Genomic DNA, 16346 nt, shown 5'->3' with positions numbered 1-16346 from the left:
TCTGGCCAAATAATCATGTATTTGTTTTACGAAAGTAATAGAAGTAGCATTCTCTGTCTTCCATCCTTATTTCGACTAACATTTAATAATTCTGTCTATGGATTTGGCATTGGGTAATGAAATGACACACAAAGAAATGAGGTGTGCCTCCTATTTCCAAGGAACTCAATTCTTCAATAAATGGCACAAATCGTGAATTACTAAAATGGAGGTAAATGACCAAAGAAATGGAAATACAGAATATGGAGTGATTAATTTTGGTTAATGACCTAGGATCATTATTTTATTCAACAAATTATTGATCATCTATGTGCCAGGCACTGTGAATACAAAGGGAATACTGATTTGTACAGTGCAAAAATGGTCCTGGTCTCAAGAAGCTTGTATTCTAGTAAAAGAACCAGTGCACACACACACACATACATATATACACACACAGAGTGAGAGTGAAAGTGAGAGCTAGAGCAAGCAAGAGAGGGAGTGGCAGAGAGAGTGAAAGAGGGAAACAGAGTTGAGAGAGAGAACAAGTAAAAAACTAAGTCCCAAATTCTGGCAGTTAAACAAACAGATGCGTGAATTAAAAGCATTGCAAGTTGTGCAATTGCAGTATGAAGGAAATAGACACAGGGATGGAAAAGAAGCTAACAGGAAGGGTTGGGAAACCTATTCATGGTTAATAAGGAGATCAGGAAGGTTTTCGTGAACAGGTGGTATTTAATATAAAACTGTTAAAATAATGCTTACACTGAATTTCAAATTATGTCCTTTATATATCATCAGTAACATAGATAATTAATGTCATTTTTCAGTCTTCAGCATAGAAAGAAAAAACACTTCTTTTTTTAACTTTTTAATTTTTATTTATTTATTTATTTAAAAAAAAAAACACTTCTTGAATTTATTTGACCCAACTTCCTAGCTCACCAATTGGTATTTATGTGGTTTACATACAGGTCTCATAGCTGCTACATACCAGTAGAGCTTCTATTAGTTGCTAAAACACTGTAACACTTCTCCATCAATAGGCAAATAGTTCTCAGAGCCCAGACACATTTAAGCTCCTTTCTCAGGCCCCTGCATACCTTCTTGCCATCTAACAAGCACTGGGTTAAAGCCAAGTGTTACAGGAATCTGTTTTTCATATCTGTCCAACTGATTAGTGCAGCTCTCTTACTGCTATTAAATATTTTGAACATTTCTCTTGGTTTCATCTAATCATTATTAAAAATAATTGATCTATTACAGGATGGTTGACCCACTTATAGATGGGCCCCTGGAATATTCAGAGAACCACAGATACTGGTTATATAATCATAGAAACAGAGACAAAAGGCAGAAATTGCAAATTACAATCTCCTCTAAAACTCTAAAACATCAGGATTTTACATTCATTACCTTAACTGTGGATTAGTTTTATTCCTTTTGCTCCTGGGTCCTCAAAATAGTCTATATGTTCTATAGTTTCTTCACTAATCTGTCCGTATGTGTTTTTACATAATTTTTTACATTTTTTTTCTTAGGCAAATGACACTTATAATAAAAATGAATTTGACAGGAAGAAAATTCAGAAGGCAATATTTGTGATTTGTTAGTGACATGCTGCCACAATTTTCATAGGATTTTTGGAATAAAACCATACTTTCAAACAGAAATAATTTGTAAAAGATATAATGTGGGTTTTTTATAAAGATTTTATTTATTTATTTATTTGAGATAAAGAGCAAGGGATGGGGGAGAGAGAAAGAAGCAGTCTCCCTACTGCGCAACTAGCCTGACTCGACTCAGAGCTGGATCCCAGGACCCAGGATGATGACCTGAGCAGAAGGCAGACACTTAACAGACTGAGCCATCCAGGCGTCGCAACACAATATGTTATTGAAGTAATAGTTTTTATGTGATCTTTATTTACTTCTCTATTCCCTCACCTTTGAGTAAGCCAGGCTCTGAGAATCTTTGCCTGAACAGTAAGAGCAACCTGAAAAAGACTGTTTCAGGAAATCAAAGCCAATTGAAGGGGTTCTGTTTGATTCACTAGCAAGAGAAGAAAGGGAGGGCATCTTTAAGATGCCAGTGGAAAAGCTGTATTATGTAAGGGAATGAGGTAGGTGGGGATGTATGGGGATATACTGGAGGGGGGTGATGGTCTTGGCGGTAATGGGTACCTCAGAAGTGCTCCCTGGCAGAGAAACAGAGAGGGTGGCAAGTCCCACGGGAGTTGGTTGCATGCTATACCCAGAGAGGTAGGACTCATATCACAGGATCCTAATATTTCTATACCCAATGTGTGACAGTAAGTGGAAAGCCACATCATTTTGGGTGGTCATTCTGAGCTAAAACAAATGAGGATGCCAACAGTGACATATATTTAGTGTGTTTGCATGTATAAACATATATATACATATATAAGTGAATATGTGTTGTGTGTGTGTGTGGAGAAAGAGAGAGAGGGAGAGATTTTAATAATAAACTGACAAGACTAGAGAACAAGGAAATCAGAACAGGAGATCAAGATGGAGAAACTAAGACTGCTCATGCTTACATACATATATCCGAGATTTCTAAAGAGTTGACAACGTTATAGGGTGATTGATGATTTTAAAAACAAGAGATAGATCATGCTGTCCCTTGTTTAAGACCATCAGATGACTTCTCTCACGAGAAATACAGTCCTAATTACTTCATATTATAGTCCTGGCATGGTCTCTTCCTGCCCACCTGATTGCAGTGCACACTAAGTCCAGCCACTTTTGTGGCCTCTTCCTTCTCCTCCCATTTTTTCATAATGGTTTAGATTGCTGCCTTCCTTGGGACATTCGTTCTTGCCGTTTGCTTTGTTTAGATGCTCTGGTCCCAGAGCTTTGGCAGTTGCCTTGAATTAGTCAGGGCTCAATTCTCACCTAAAATGCCAGATTCTCTGAATCATGTCAACGTATTTAATTTCCTTCAGATTACCTTTAGTGACATTATTTTGCTCAGGTCTTCTTTACTTGTTTGTTTCATCTTTCTACTTTCCAGGTCCACAAGAATGGAAATTGCAAGAAAATATTCCTTGCCTGTCATTTTCACCGATGCATCTCCAATACCTACAGCAGAACAGTTTCTCAGCTGTGCTGGGTATTTATAATAATTCCACATAGAACAAATGAATGACTGAGTGAATTCTGTGTTTGCAAACAATAGAAAGGAAAAGGCAAATATGATTAGTTACAGAGTTTTTATTATCCAATTAAGAAAAGTTCTCCTGATGAAGGATCAGTTTTTCTGTCAGTAATAATGAAGACATGTCTCTGGTGGGGCTTCATATTAGGTAAGAACATTGTATGTTACAATATTCTCAAAAATATCCTGGAGGCATTCTTTTTTTTTTTTTAATTTTTATTTATTTATGATAGTCACAGAGAGAGAGAGAGGCAGAGACACAGGCAGAGGGAGAAGCAGGCTCCATGCACCGGGAGCCCGACGTGGGATTCGATCCCGGATCTCCAGGATCGCGCCCTGGGCCAAAGGCAGGCGCCAAACCTCTGTGCCACCCAGGGATCCCTCCTGGAGGCATTCTTAAAAGAATGGTTTATTAAATAGTTATCCAGCTATCAGATACAGATATCTGAGCTAATCGGATTCAGGCAATGAAGCAGGGAATTTTCCCCCCTTATTGTAGGTACAACATTTAAATTTCAGCCACAGAAACAGATTAAGTCTCTTCATAGCTTTTGCTCCGTGATGTCATTTACAGAGTGACAAAGGATTAGACCAGCTTGAACCAGGATGGCATTGTAGCTGCCACCTGCCCCCACTAATCCCTGTATTCTTTCCTCTCCACGAATATTCCGTGATTATATATATATATATATATATATATATTTTTATATACATACATGCATACATGTATATCTATATACATAAATATATAAAATATATATTTTATATATATATAAATATATTATACACACATACATTCTTTCTTCAAGAATATTCCATGATTATATACATATACATACAAACACACATACATATATTTTTTTTTAACTATCCCATTTTCCCATTTCCAGGACTATGCTTATTCTGTTGATATCTATCCAAAATTATCCCTCAGGTCAATTTGCTGTTTAAATTGTGGTACCCAGAATTGTGTCCAGTTCTTTAAGTGTGCTTACCCCATTAGAGAATAATGTAAGACTTCTGTCACTACTTTTTGAATCCCATTCTTTAATTAAAATAAATCCTAAGATTGTGTAGTTTTTTAGCAGCCTCATCTCCAAATCTGGATTCTTTACACATATAGCAAATAGAGAAATCACTGCCCTCAAATTTCTTTTGCCTTATAATTCTGCTTTTGGTGTTTGATTGTTTCTGTTATATTTCACTTGTTCACTTTTGTCAATTTTTATGTCCTTATAAGATCCCTTCCAAATCTAAACTATTATTTTCTAGACTCTATATCCAGTTCTATGTCACTTGTGAATTCGGTTCACATATCTACCCTCTCTATTCAAAATTTTGACATAGTTTTAATAGTTAAAGTTAGATCAGAGTTATTCTTCCATGTGGACTTCACTTGGTTGCAATGACTCACTGAATAATCATTCAGCCACTGAAAAGCCACTTAATGTTAATTCAGTACTCATTATTTTAGCTTTGCAAGATGGAAAGGTTATCAAAAGGACTCACTCAAAATCAGCCACACTATGCCTATGACATTCTAGTAATCTTACAATCTAGTAAGCATGTGTATATTAAAATATGGAGTCAAATGTTTAAGAAAATTATGCACACAGGAAATTTTATGACAATGAATAAAATTTAACTAAAAAATAATGATACAGATTACATATCTGTGGCTTCCTTTTCCAAAAAGATACTTTATATAGGATACAATGACATCACTGATAGTAGTACTTGATTAAGAGCATCCCCCTCACTGGGAAGGAAGACAAGTGATAACAATAATTGACCACCCTCCATATGCTATGTAATATGAAAGTATGTGAAAACCTATCTTTTAAAAATTTCCCACAATCTATGAGGTTGAGTCTATTAACATAATTATTTTCCATATGAAGATACTCAGAGTTAGAGGACTTAAATAAGTTAGCTATTTTTCCATATGAAGATACTCAGAGTTAGAGGACTTAAATAAGTTAGCTATGAATAAATGCAAGTAAGTTTTAAAAAAAAACCTGAATTTGTCTTCAGGTCATTAATATAAACTACAATGCCAATATCTTTTATCATCTACAAATTCTGGTATGTTACACAGGGTTCCAGATCCTGGAAACCATAGAATCCATGGAAGCTATTTAATATGAAGAAACTGAGACTCAAAAGACATGAAAGGAATTAATTGCCTCGACCAAGTCAAAGGGGAGAAATTCCAAAGTAAGAAAATTAAAACCATTCTATTTTTTTTTAAATTGAGGGAAATGCCAAGGGAATACATACAAAAGGGAAATAACTGAGTGAATTGCATAGATGAGGTTCTCATGGATGCTTTGATAACTTGGCATTGTTCACTGAGCCAAGTGACGTCAGTTATGTACGCATGAACATACGCGCGGACATGTGCGGGCAACCCATGACCCGCGGGACAAAGAATGCAACATTGTGCGTCCCTCACAAGTTTGAAAGTCTCTCACCAGTTTCAACCCTGAAAATGTTGTGTTCTCACAAATCCAACAGCATCGTGTTTCCTCTTTTCTAATTAAGTTGGTCATGCCTCAGTCAGGCATCCAGTAAGAGCCTTTTCCATGGGTTATCTGTTATCTGAGAGTTAGAGGCATTAATAAGAAAGTAGCACCTTGAAATAAGTGCAAATAGTTGGAGAAACAGATTATTAATTTTAAAGACATTCTGCCAACTACTTAAGCAATACCTCACCTTCATATTAGTTCATTAATTATATATTCACAGCAATTAACTTCTGGAAAATAATTAATTTGGATGCAGAAATCACATCAGTTATTTCAAAGGAATATGGTAAAACTATTACTTTTTAAGAAAAAAAGAGACCCATTTCATATAACTCCAGACTGGAAGTATCATACTACTGAGTACAGGAAGTTAAATAAATAGTAAGCAAATGAAACCAATAGCAAATATTATGTTGGTATGGAAAGGTAGGTAAAAAAATCTATGCTGTGTGTTTATGATGTCTTATTTGGAGTCTAGTTCTACATTAAAGAGATACATTCTTAAGAAAGAGATAGAGAAACATTCTGACCCAATGTAAACAAAAATTTTATATAACTATATAACTGTATTTATGATGTTTGATTACCTGAGGCTAAACTCTCTGCCATACAAAAGAATATTGCACATGTTTTTATTTTATTTTTGAAAACGTTTTGCCCTAATAAGCAATTTTTTAAGTATGGAAGATTTCTTTGGAGTCCAAATGTCCTCCTTAATATTTGATGAGAGATTTGGACACCCTGATAAACTTAACATTTATGATTATTAAAAACTTGTCCGAAAAATTAGGATAATCCTAGTCCTAGTTGTGTTCTGTCATAGAAGGAGATCATGTAGTTTCACTGATCCACCAAATACTTTCAGACATCTTTCTACTTTTGATAAAATTTCTCATCTATAAATAGCAAGATATACTAAAGTTCAGACAGTGATGTAAAACCAATGGAAACCAGTAGCATTCTAAATTGTACCAGACACAGAGAAATATTGAATTCTTTCAAATTTATTGTATGAGACTCTAAAATCTCTTAATCCCGAAACCTAACAAAGGTAGCACATAAAAACAAATTATAGATCAATTTCATGTAGGAATATAGCTGCAAAAATTCAAAGTAAAATACTAGTAAATTCCAGTAGCTTAATAAAATGTATTATATTCTAATCAAGAATTTCTTTAGAAACACAAATGGGAAAGAAATAAAAAAATTAAAAAAGAAACACAACTGGGATCTTGATGTTAAGAACATTAACAATATATTCTATAGTAAGTAAAAGTAAGAAATATCATGGAGTTCTTAGTAAATTTTAAAAGACATTTAAGAAAACTTAATACTTGTTTCTGATAAAAATAAAATTTTGGCAACAGAAGAGTATTTCCTTAACTTTATTTAAAATGCATATTTAAGTCAAAAACTAATATCACAGTTAAAAAGGGAACACTCTAGTACTTTCTATTCAAATCATAATGAGGCCAGAATGGTTGCTATCACTACTGCTATGAACATTGTGTTAAAAGTTCTACCAAATGCAGTAAGACATGAAATAGAAAAATATATATATATATGATAGAAATAAAGAGAGAAGTTTATGATGCTGCTGCTACTATGCTGGTGATAACTATAGGGGAGAAAATCAAGTTAGATATTTATCTTATACATTGAATCAGAAGAATAGTAGATAAAATGGATTAGAGTAGTTAATGTAAAATATAAACCCCTATTAAAAAAAGGTAGATAATTGACATAAATAGGAAAGTACTTTTCTAGCACACAGCCATTTTATTAAAAGAAGAATATTTATAAAAATTAAAATCTAAACTATAAAATTGCACTTATAAATCCATAAAAGATACCATCAACTGACTAACAGGCAAATGTTTTGCACAGGAAGTTTAAATAATAGAAATACATATTTTCAATGAATTTAAGAAAAAATATACGTAATCTTATAATCAATAAAATTTATTGACTATTTCAAATGTTGCATTTTTTTACTATTGAATCGGAAAAGGCTTTTGACCTTTGTATCTTTGAGTATGTAATACTGCCCACATTTATACACAGCAGGTGGGCATGTGGATACTCACGAAATTCTTTTTTATTTTTATGTATTTATTTTTCTTTATTTTTGAAGATTTTATTTATTTGTTCATGAGAGACACAGAGACAGAGAGAGAGGCAGAGACACAGGCAGAGGGAGAAGCAGGCCCCATGCAGGGAGCCCAATGTGGGACTTGATCCGGGACTCCAGGATCATGCCCTGAGCTGAATGAATGCAGGCATTTTAATCGCTGAGCCACTCAGGCATCCTGAAATTCTTCTTTAAAGAAAATTTGCATTATGTATCAAAAATATAAACTGCACATGCTTATTTTTGACATGACATTTCAAGAACTCTATCATTGGAAATAATCAAGTATATGATGACATATTACATACAGCTTTCATTGTGCTTTCTTATTCTAGTGATAAATAATGAATAGGTATTTAAACAGTGAATTAGGGGCACCTGGGTGGCTCAGTGGCTGAACGTCTGCCTTTGGCTTAGGTTGTGATCCTGGGGTCCTGGGATCAAGTCCTGCATCGGGCTCCCTGCATGGAGCCTGCTTCTTCCTCTGCCTGTGTCTCTACCTCTCTCTCTGTGTCTCTCATGAATGAATAAGTAAAATCTTTAAAAATAGTGAGTTAAAGAATTAATTATGATAAATCCATACAAGCCAACTGCAAGATCCCTGAAAAAAAGAATCTCACCTGCCTCTTCTCTGCTATATCTATCACCTGCACTTAGAATGGTGTCATGAGCACAGTATGCCCTGAATAACCATCTGTTGAATAACTGAATTAGAATGATATAAAAGCATTAATACTCATGCTTGTGAAGATTTATGGGGAGAATAGCTATGGCTGCAGTATTTGTTCATCGATGAAGGAGCCAGCTTTGATTCTGATGATTGTATTTCAGAGTCATTTTTTTAGGCCAGAATTCCTTACAATAAATATCTTATAATGAATTTAATATTGTGTCAACTCAAATTACATATTAACCTAATATTGACTTTATTTACATCATTCCTTCAAAAAGTATGTCAATTTAATTTTGTGAGCTGTTGAATTATTCTTGAAATTTGACCTTGAAATATTTTATGATTAACAAATAGGTTTCTCTATGAGGAGTGGTTTTATTCCTTTCATGAACGGAAACTCCTTGGATCTTCCACATTACTTGCTCTAACAATATTTTTCTGTTGTAGTAATTGTCATCAAGTCTGGCAGTCAATCATTCTGACTTCTCTGAATCCATCTGTCTGCTTTCTGACTTTTCCACAATCTGTGGATCTTCACTGTAGAAGGAACTACCTAATATTTGTCTTTTTATTCCACATTTTAATACTGTCTGTAGCATACAATAGGCTTGTTGTTTGTTGTTTTCATTACCAATCAGCAGTCATTGTTTTTTTTAACCTATCAACAATTCTATCAATAATTATTATATCCTTAATATAATATTAATTATTCCATAAATAATTTATATAATTCCACTAAGGAAGAAATTCTGATGTATATGAAAGATTAGCAAACAATACAGGCATGAATAAATATTAAATGGTGTGGGATACACCACAAGTGTCATTGAAGATAGAACAAATTGGTGATCAAGGAGGCTGTGGTTCATCAGAGCTGACATCAGAATGGAGGTAAACAGAAGTGTAAATTGAAGTCTACTTGCTGGGCTCCAAATGTTATTACAGCCTAGGATATTGATCTGTTAAAGAAATCAAGTGTCTCATTCACTTCTGAAAATGAAATATTAATTAGAATTCACAAATATCCTTTTAGTGGGTAGATACTAAATTGTTCATTACATCACTAATGTTGAATTTTAATCAGTAGTTCAGAAATGGTATGTGAATTTTCTGATGAAATGTTAATGTAGCATTACTTTCTTGCGGTGTCCTCTGATATCATCGTTGGTACTGAAGTTCTAGCACCAATAACAAAAATTAGAGAGTAAGATATGCTGTCTTGTGGGTCCATTTCACATGTAATAAATTACATGAACTGACATAATTGTGTATATGACTGCCACACTTTCTTAGGATCTCACATTTCAACCATCTTTTTAAAAATATATATACTTAAATAAATGAGAAACTGGTGGAACATATTTTTCCTTTACAATCACATATTGATTTTTATTGATAATTTATGTTAATATAGGAAATTATTTTAGTTAACATCATCATATTATTTTTTAAAAGATTTTGTTTATTTATTCATGAGAGACACACACAGAGAGAGAGGCAGAGACCTATAGAGGGGGAAGCAAGATCCCTGCAAGAAGCCCGATGTGGAACTTGATCCCGGCCCCTACGATCATACACTGAGCCAAAGGAGATGCTCAACCTCTGAGCCACCCAGGCATCCCAACAGCATCATATTCTATAATCAGGAGCTGTCAATCTTTTCAATGCAAATAATTCAGGTACCATTAGTGACTTAAAAGTAAGCCTACTACAAATGATGAAACTTTGAAGTCTAGTAATGTTACATATATTTTAAATGTTTGAAATATGTAAAACTGTGTGTAGAAAATGTGAATGAATTCTTTTCTTTGGACTGCTAGTAATAGGACTTATGGTAGTTTTTTTTTTTTTTTGGTCTCCTGTTATTTTATAATGGGTCAGAGGTTATTTAGTCCTCATATGCATATTTCTGAAAGGGCAGCATGCATTGAAAAAATGTCACTGCATTAATGTGTGCCATTCTTGGCTTCCTTGGCCATGCCCACTTGTCACAATTATTGCCAAAGCAATGCCATTGTGTGTCCTGTGATTCTCTGCCCATGCAATTTAGACCAACCCATTTCCATGTTCTTAAGGTAATTATGTCCCTCCAAATGTCAGCTAAATGACTTTGACATTCAAGATTTGTAACAGCTCTTGAACACCATATTATCTGTGCTATTTGTAATTCATATTCATGCAAATCCCCAGCCCCAGACACATTACACCATCCCATCTGCTAAGAAGGTTCCCAGTCCTTCCTCCTTTGAATTGTAACTGGCTAGGGAGGCTATATACCTTTTGAAAATGTTTTTAAGGTATTTATTGTCTTCATAGATTCTACGACAGGCAAGATATTCTGATCATTGCAAATGAGGAAACTCCAATATATTTACATAATGTGAAAACTCTTTTTTTAAAAAAAATGTAGAAATTAGTTATCTTATGAAAATACATCCTATTTCTTTTCTTTGGGCAGCAGCAGTAACTTTCCCAGATTATGTTTTGGATCGGTTTATCATTGATTTATTAGTAAAATAAATAAATATGTACTTGTAAAAAAATCTCAAAAGAAGGAAAATATTTGGAGATACATCAAAACAGGGGGATCACCTCTGCATTCTTATGTGACATATGTAAAGTAGATACCTTTGGAAGATACACATACAGATGACTACTTGCTCAATGTAAACTGGAGAGTTAAGGCAATTATGTGGATAATCTAGGCAAGCTATTGTGGTTGTCATAAGAGCTCTGTGCTACATGTTTCCTGAAGTCCACTTAGATTTTTTTTTAAGAGCAGTCATTGTATAGTATTAAAAAGTGACCCAACAACAGTGTCATGTTCATAAATGGCTAAATCCTTGAGAATGGCTCTTTTTCCCACAGCATACTTATAAACCCCTCAACTCTTTTATTAGCCATTTGAATTTATGTTTGATTAGCTGACCTCTCCAGCTATTCTGGAGGAAAATAATTTCCCATCATAAAATAAATATATTCCTGATGCTACTCACTAGAGAATATACTGCGAGTTGCTCATGTGAGCAGTGGGTTAATCACAAATCAATATTAATAATTTTCTGTCTGTCCCTGTGAATTACAATTTAAGGCTCATGTTGGAATCATGCCATTTACTTCTGATTGGGAAATACAAGAACCTCTCTTACTCCTCAGTTTTAGCTACTTTTAATGCTAATTGTCTTATTTCTTTTATTTTTTTTATTTATTTATTTTTTGTCTTATTTCTTTTAGATGTAACCTTCCCTTGCCCTAGATTCATGCAGAGAAGACACAGTTCATGCCTAGAAGTAATTATAATAGAAAAAGAAAGAATCTCAGTAATGGCTTGAGAACATCAGTCTCTTACAAATTCATTTTTCAATCCCTTCAGGATTGAATTGTCTAATCCAATTAGACTACCATTACTCCTAAGCTGTTTGGAAATATTTTCTACTATATATTGTAGCTCTTGTTAACTATATTTATTTTAAAAACAAAGATAAAAAATCAACTGTTATGCCCCAGATATTATTGTATTGCAATGATTAAAACAGATCATTCTGGCTCACCTTTAATGGAAAGCTCATCATTGTTCAAGCTTTTACTGTTTGACCACTAGGTTCGGTAATTCCTCGAAACCTCTGAATCATACTTTAACAAGGACTTTATATTATTAAAAGGGGATATATACCACAGTCCATTTCTCACAGAGAATTCTGCTGTAGAGTGAAAGAGGCAGTTTGCTGTAAACCCCTGCATGTTAAGCATATGATGAGCTTGTGTTGCTAGGAAAATAGTATTTTTAAAACCATTCTATTTCCCGATACTATACTAGATTGTATATTCATAATCAATGTTATAACATTTATTCCTCACAATCATCTTTTATGTTTATTGTTTTATGTATATATACACATATATATATGTGACATGTAAAGTAGATGTCTTTGGAAGATATATGGCAGGCAATGAATTAGATACTAAGAATACAACAGGATCTTAAGATCTAGTGCTCTAAGTCTCATGGAATGAATAATCAAGAACTGAAAACATAGGTATTACCTATGCAGCAACTACCTAGAGCTGTATATAGAACATTTCCAGCAGAATTGAAGGGTCCCACATGCCTCCTTCCAGTTCGTATGCTTGTCTACATAAAGACTATTCTGAAAACTCTTTCACTCAGCAAATGTCGTTGAGATTCATCCTTGTTTTGTTTAGCAGGTTGTATTCTTTGTTATAACTATATATAATTAATAATTATATACAAATACATTCCATTGTTTATTAGTTATTCAACTTAAATGGGCATTTATATTCTTAAAAAGATTTATTTATTTATTTATTTATTTATTTATTTATTTATTTATTTCAGAAAAGGGATAGAGAAAGTGAGCACACTGAGGAAGAGGGAGAAGCAGGCTCTTCACTGACCAGGGCACCTGATGCGGGACTCTATTCCAGGACTCTGGGATCATGACCTGAGCCGAAGGCAGATACTCAGCCGACTGAGCCACTCAGGAGCTCCAGGACATTTGTAATGTTTCCACTTTGGGGCTATTACAAATACATTGGTATGAATGAACATTTTGTGTATTATATTTGATGCACAAAAATTTGCATTTCTTTTGAAGTCCTTGTTACTTCAAAATGCAAGTGCTTAGTTTGTAGATTATGTGCATATACAGTGTTAATAGTTATTGCTAAACAGTTTTCCTAGGAGAATGTACAAATTTATTGCATTTAAAAATTTTAAATTTGATATAATGGACACACAGTGTTACATTAGTTTCAGGTGTACAATGTAGTGATGCAACTAGTTTATACGTTACATTGTGTTTACCACAGTGTGAACTATCTGTCCTGATACATCACTATTACAGTATCCTTGACTCCATTCCTTATGTTATGCCTTTTATTCTCATGACTAACTCATTGTATAACTGGAAGTCTTTATCTCCCAATCGTCTTCACCCATTTTGGCCAAATCCCACCTTGTTCCCTTTGGACAACCATTAATTTGTTCTCTGTATTTACAGATCTGATTCTATTTATTGTTTAATTAATGAATTAATTTACTTATTTATTTTTAGATTCTACTTATGAGTGAAATCACATGATATTAGTCTTTCTTAGACTTATTTTACTTAGCATAATACCCTTTAGCTTCATCCATGTTGTCTCAAATGGCATGATCTCATCCTTTTTATGGCTGTATAATATTTCATTATATATACACACACACAAGTATATATACATATACTTGTGTGTGTGGATATATATAATATCTCCCTTATTTGAGAATGCACAAATTTAGACTCATACAAGCATTATATGGAACTTAACATTTGCTATACACTTTACATTTATTTAAGTCTTTAATTTCTCCATGTTTGTGATTATTAGCTTAATAGCCTTATATATTTTTCATTTTTATTGATAGATATTTTATATGTAATGATAGGATTTTAAATGAGATTTTAAAATTTTTTTGAGGGGCACCTGGGTGGCTCAGTCAGTTAAGTGTCTGCCTTGGGCTCAGGTCATGTTCCCAGGGTACTGGGATCGAGCCCCACATCAGGCTCTCTGCTCAGCGGGGAGCCTACTTTTCCCTCTTCCTCTGCCTGCCAAATTTATTTTTCATGTTTTGTCTCTAGTATATAGAAATGCAATTTATTTTATACATATATTGACATTGAATTCAGCACCCCCATGAAATTTGCTTATTAATCCTAAGTGTTTTTTGTAGACTCTATTCAAATTTTCTACACATGCAATCAAGTTATCCATGTATAAATTCAATTTTAGTTCTTCTTTTAAAATTCCCTACCTTGGGCAGCCTGGGTGGCTCAGTGGTTTAGCGCCTGCCTTTGGCCCAGGGTGTGATCCTGGAGACCCAGGATCGAGTCCCATGTTGGGTTTCCTGCATGGAGCCTGCTTCTCCCTCTGCCTGTGTCTCTGCCTCCCTCTCTCTCTGTTTCTCTCATGAATAAATAAATAAAATCTTTTAAAAAATCCCTACCTTTTATTTCTTTTTCTAGGCTAACTGCATTGATAAGCCCCTCCAACACAGTGTTGACTAGAAGTGGTGATGCTAGACATCTTCATCTTGTCCTTAAAAGCAGGTGGAAATATTTAATATTTTACTAATAATAGTGTTAATTGTAGATTTTTTTTGTAGATACCATTAATCAAATTAGAGGAATTCTTTTTCTGTTACTAATTTACTGAGACTTTTTAAAAAAATTATTTTATTTATTTATTTGAAAGAGTGAGAGAGAGAAAAAGCATGAGCAGGGGAGGGGCAGAGGGAAAGGATCTCAAGCAGACTGAGCTGAGCATGGAGCCTAACCCAGGACCCAACTGTATGACCCTGAGATCATTACCTGAGTGGAAATCTATGCAGGGGTCAACAATAAAAGGATAAATGGAATTAACCTCTGTCTTGAAAGTAATTCCAGTCCAGATGTTGAGAGAAATATTGCTGCTAGTCTCCATTTGATGTGATGTAAACTATGATAAAACTCAGCACAGGTTGCCATAAAAACATAGAATAAACCCAGGTCCATTTTGGAGGATGATAATGCTTAGAAGGAAAACTAAGGTGAAGTGAAGGTGAAGAAGAGAAGGAATGGCTTCCTAGATGGAGAAGTATGAAAAATGGTATGTGCCAGTTACTTTGAGAAATTTAATATCACTGGGGCATAAAAGAGGATAACCCTTCCAACACGTGGCTATACTAGTGGAAATAAAAGCATCACTTTTATGAATTGTTTTCGTGAGCACCAAAGGGCCTGTGTGCTGAGTACTCTGCTTCAAATTTGAAAAGCGTATAGTTCAACCTCCAATGCCATTTGACATGGATTATGGTACCATAATGGGATTGGGGCAGAGTTTATTTCTTTTAGTACTTTCTTACTCTCTAGCATAGCAAGATGTTCCAGACTTATCTTCTTTTTATAAAGTAGATTTGCTTTCATAGTAGTATGGGTGAAACAGTCTTGGTTGAGCAAGTATGTAAATGTGCTGGTATTGTGGCAACAGAGCTCTTAATGAGGAAAGAGGGAGATGAAAATATAAAATATGGGAAGGCAAGGATGAACCATGTGAGAATGGATAGCAATTGAAGGACAGGAATGAACTCTTGATTTCTGAAATGTGTAGGTGTATATTCAGGTATGTGTCTATGTATTTGGGTATGTATATATTTATATATGCTTATAAATTTATGTATGTGCATGACTTTATAAACATGCATATGTTTCCTATCTTTGCCCTTTGAAAAAGTTTAGAAACATGGGATCCCTGGGTGGCGCAGCGGTTTACCGCCTGCCTTTGGCCTGGAGCTCGATCTTGGAGACCCGGGATCGAATCCCACGTCGGGCTCCCGGTACATGGGGCCTGCTTCTCCCTCTGCCTATGTCTCTGCCTCCCTCTCTCTCTCTCTCTCTCTGTGTGACTATCATAAATAAATATTTAAAAAAAAAGAAAAAAAAAAAAAAGAAAAAGTTTAGAAACAAAGACACATACATGTTGATGAGCACACCAAGCACCCAGATGTTGGTTTCTAATACCACACTCCAATAAAAGGAACCAGGGTTCCTTGAAGGGTTGCTAATACAGAGCTGCGGCAGAGAAGATAAGCCTGGAGCATCCTGTTATGCTAGAAATTAAGAAAATACTAGAAACTATTATGAGACCTGTCACATGCTCCCTCCTGCCAAGGTAAGGACGATTTGAGCCTCAAAGAACAAAGAAGGGATACCTGGTGGCTCAGAGGTTGAGCCTCTGTCATCAGCTTAGGGCATGATCCTAGAATTCCAGGATTGAGTCCCACGCTGGGCTCCATACAGGATCCTCGGCCTGTGTCGCT

The 16346-nt window shown here is 34.6% G+C and overlaps 1 long non-coding RNA gene across 1 annotated transcript; it reads left to right on the top strand.

The window, feature by feature from the left end:
* The first annotated feature begins 3020 nt into the window (after positions 1-3020).
* LOC125756047 (uncharacterized) lies at positions 3021-15894 on the top strand. Its single transcript, XR_007413975.1, has 4 exons — positions 3021-3307; positions 5258-5376; positions 9969-10170; positions 12849-15894. It is a non-coding gene; the product is annotated as an uncharacterized LOC125756047 (long non-coding RNA).
* The last annotated feature ends 452 nt before the right edge of the window (positions 15895-16346 follow it).

Source organism: Canis lupus, chromosome 11 (genome assembly GCF_003254725.2).
Source record: "Canis lupus dingo isolate Sandy chromosome 11, ASM325472v2, whole genome shotgun sequence".
NCBI lineage: Eukaryota > Metazoa > Chordata > Mammalia > Carnivora > Canidae > Canis > Canis lupus.
The sequence above is the reverse complement of the archived record's forward strand: the minus strand, read 5'-3'. Positions and strand labels throughout refer to the sequence as shown.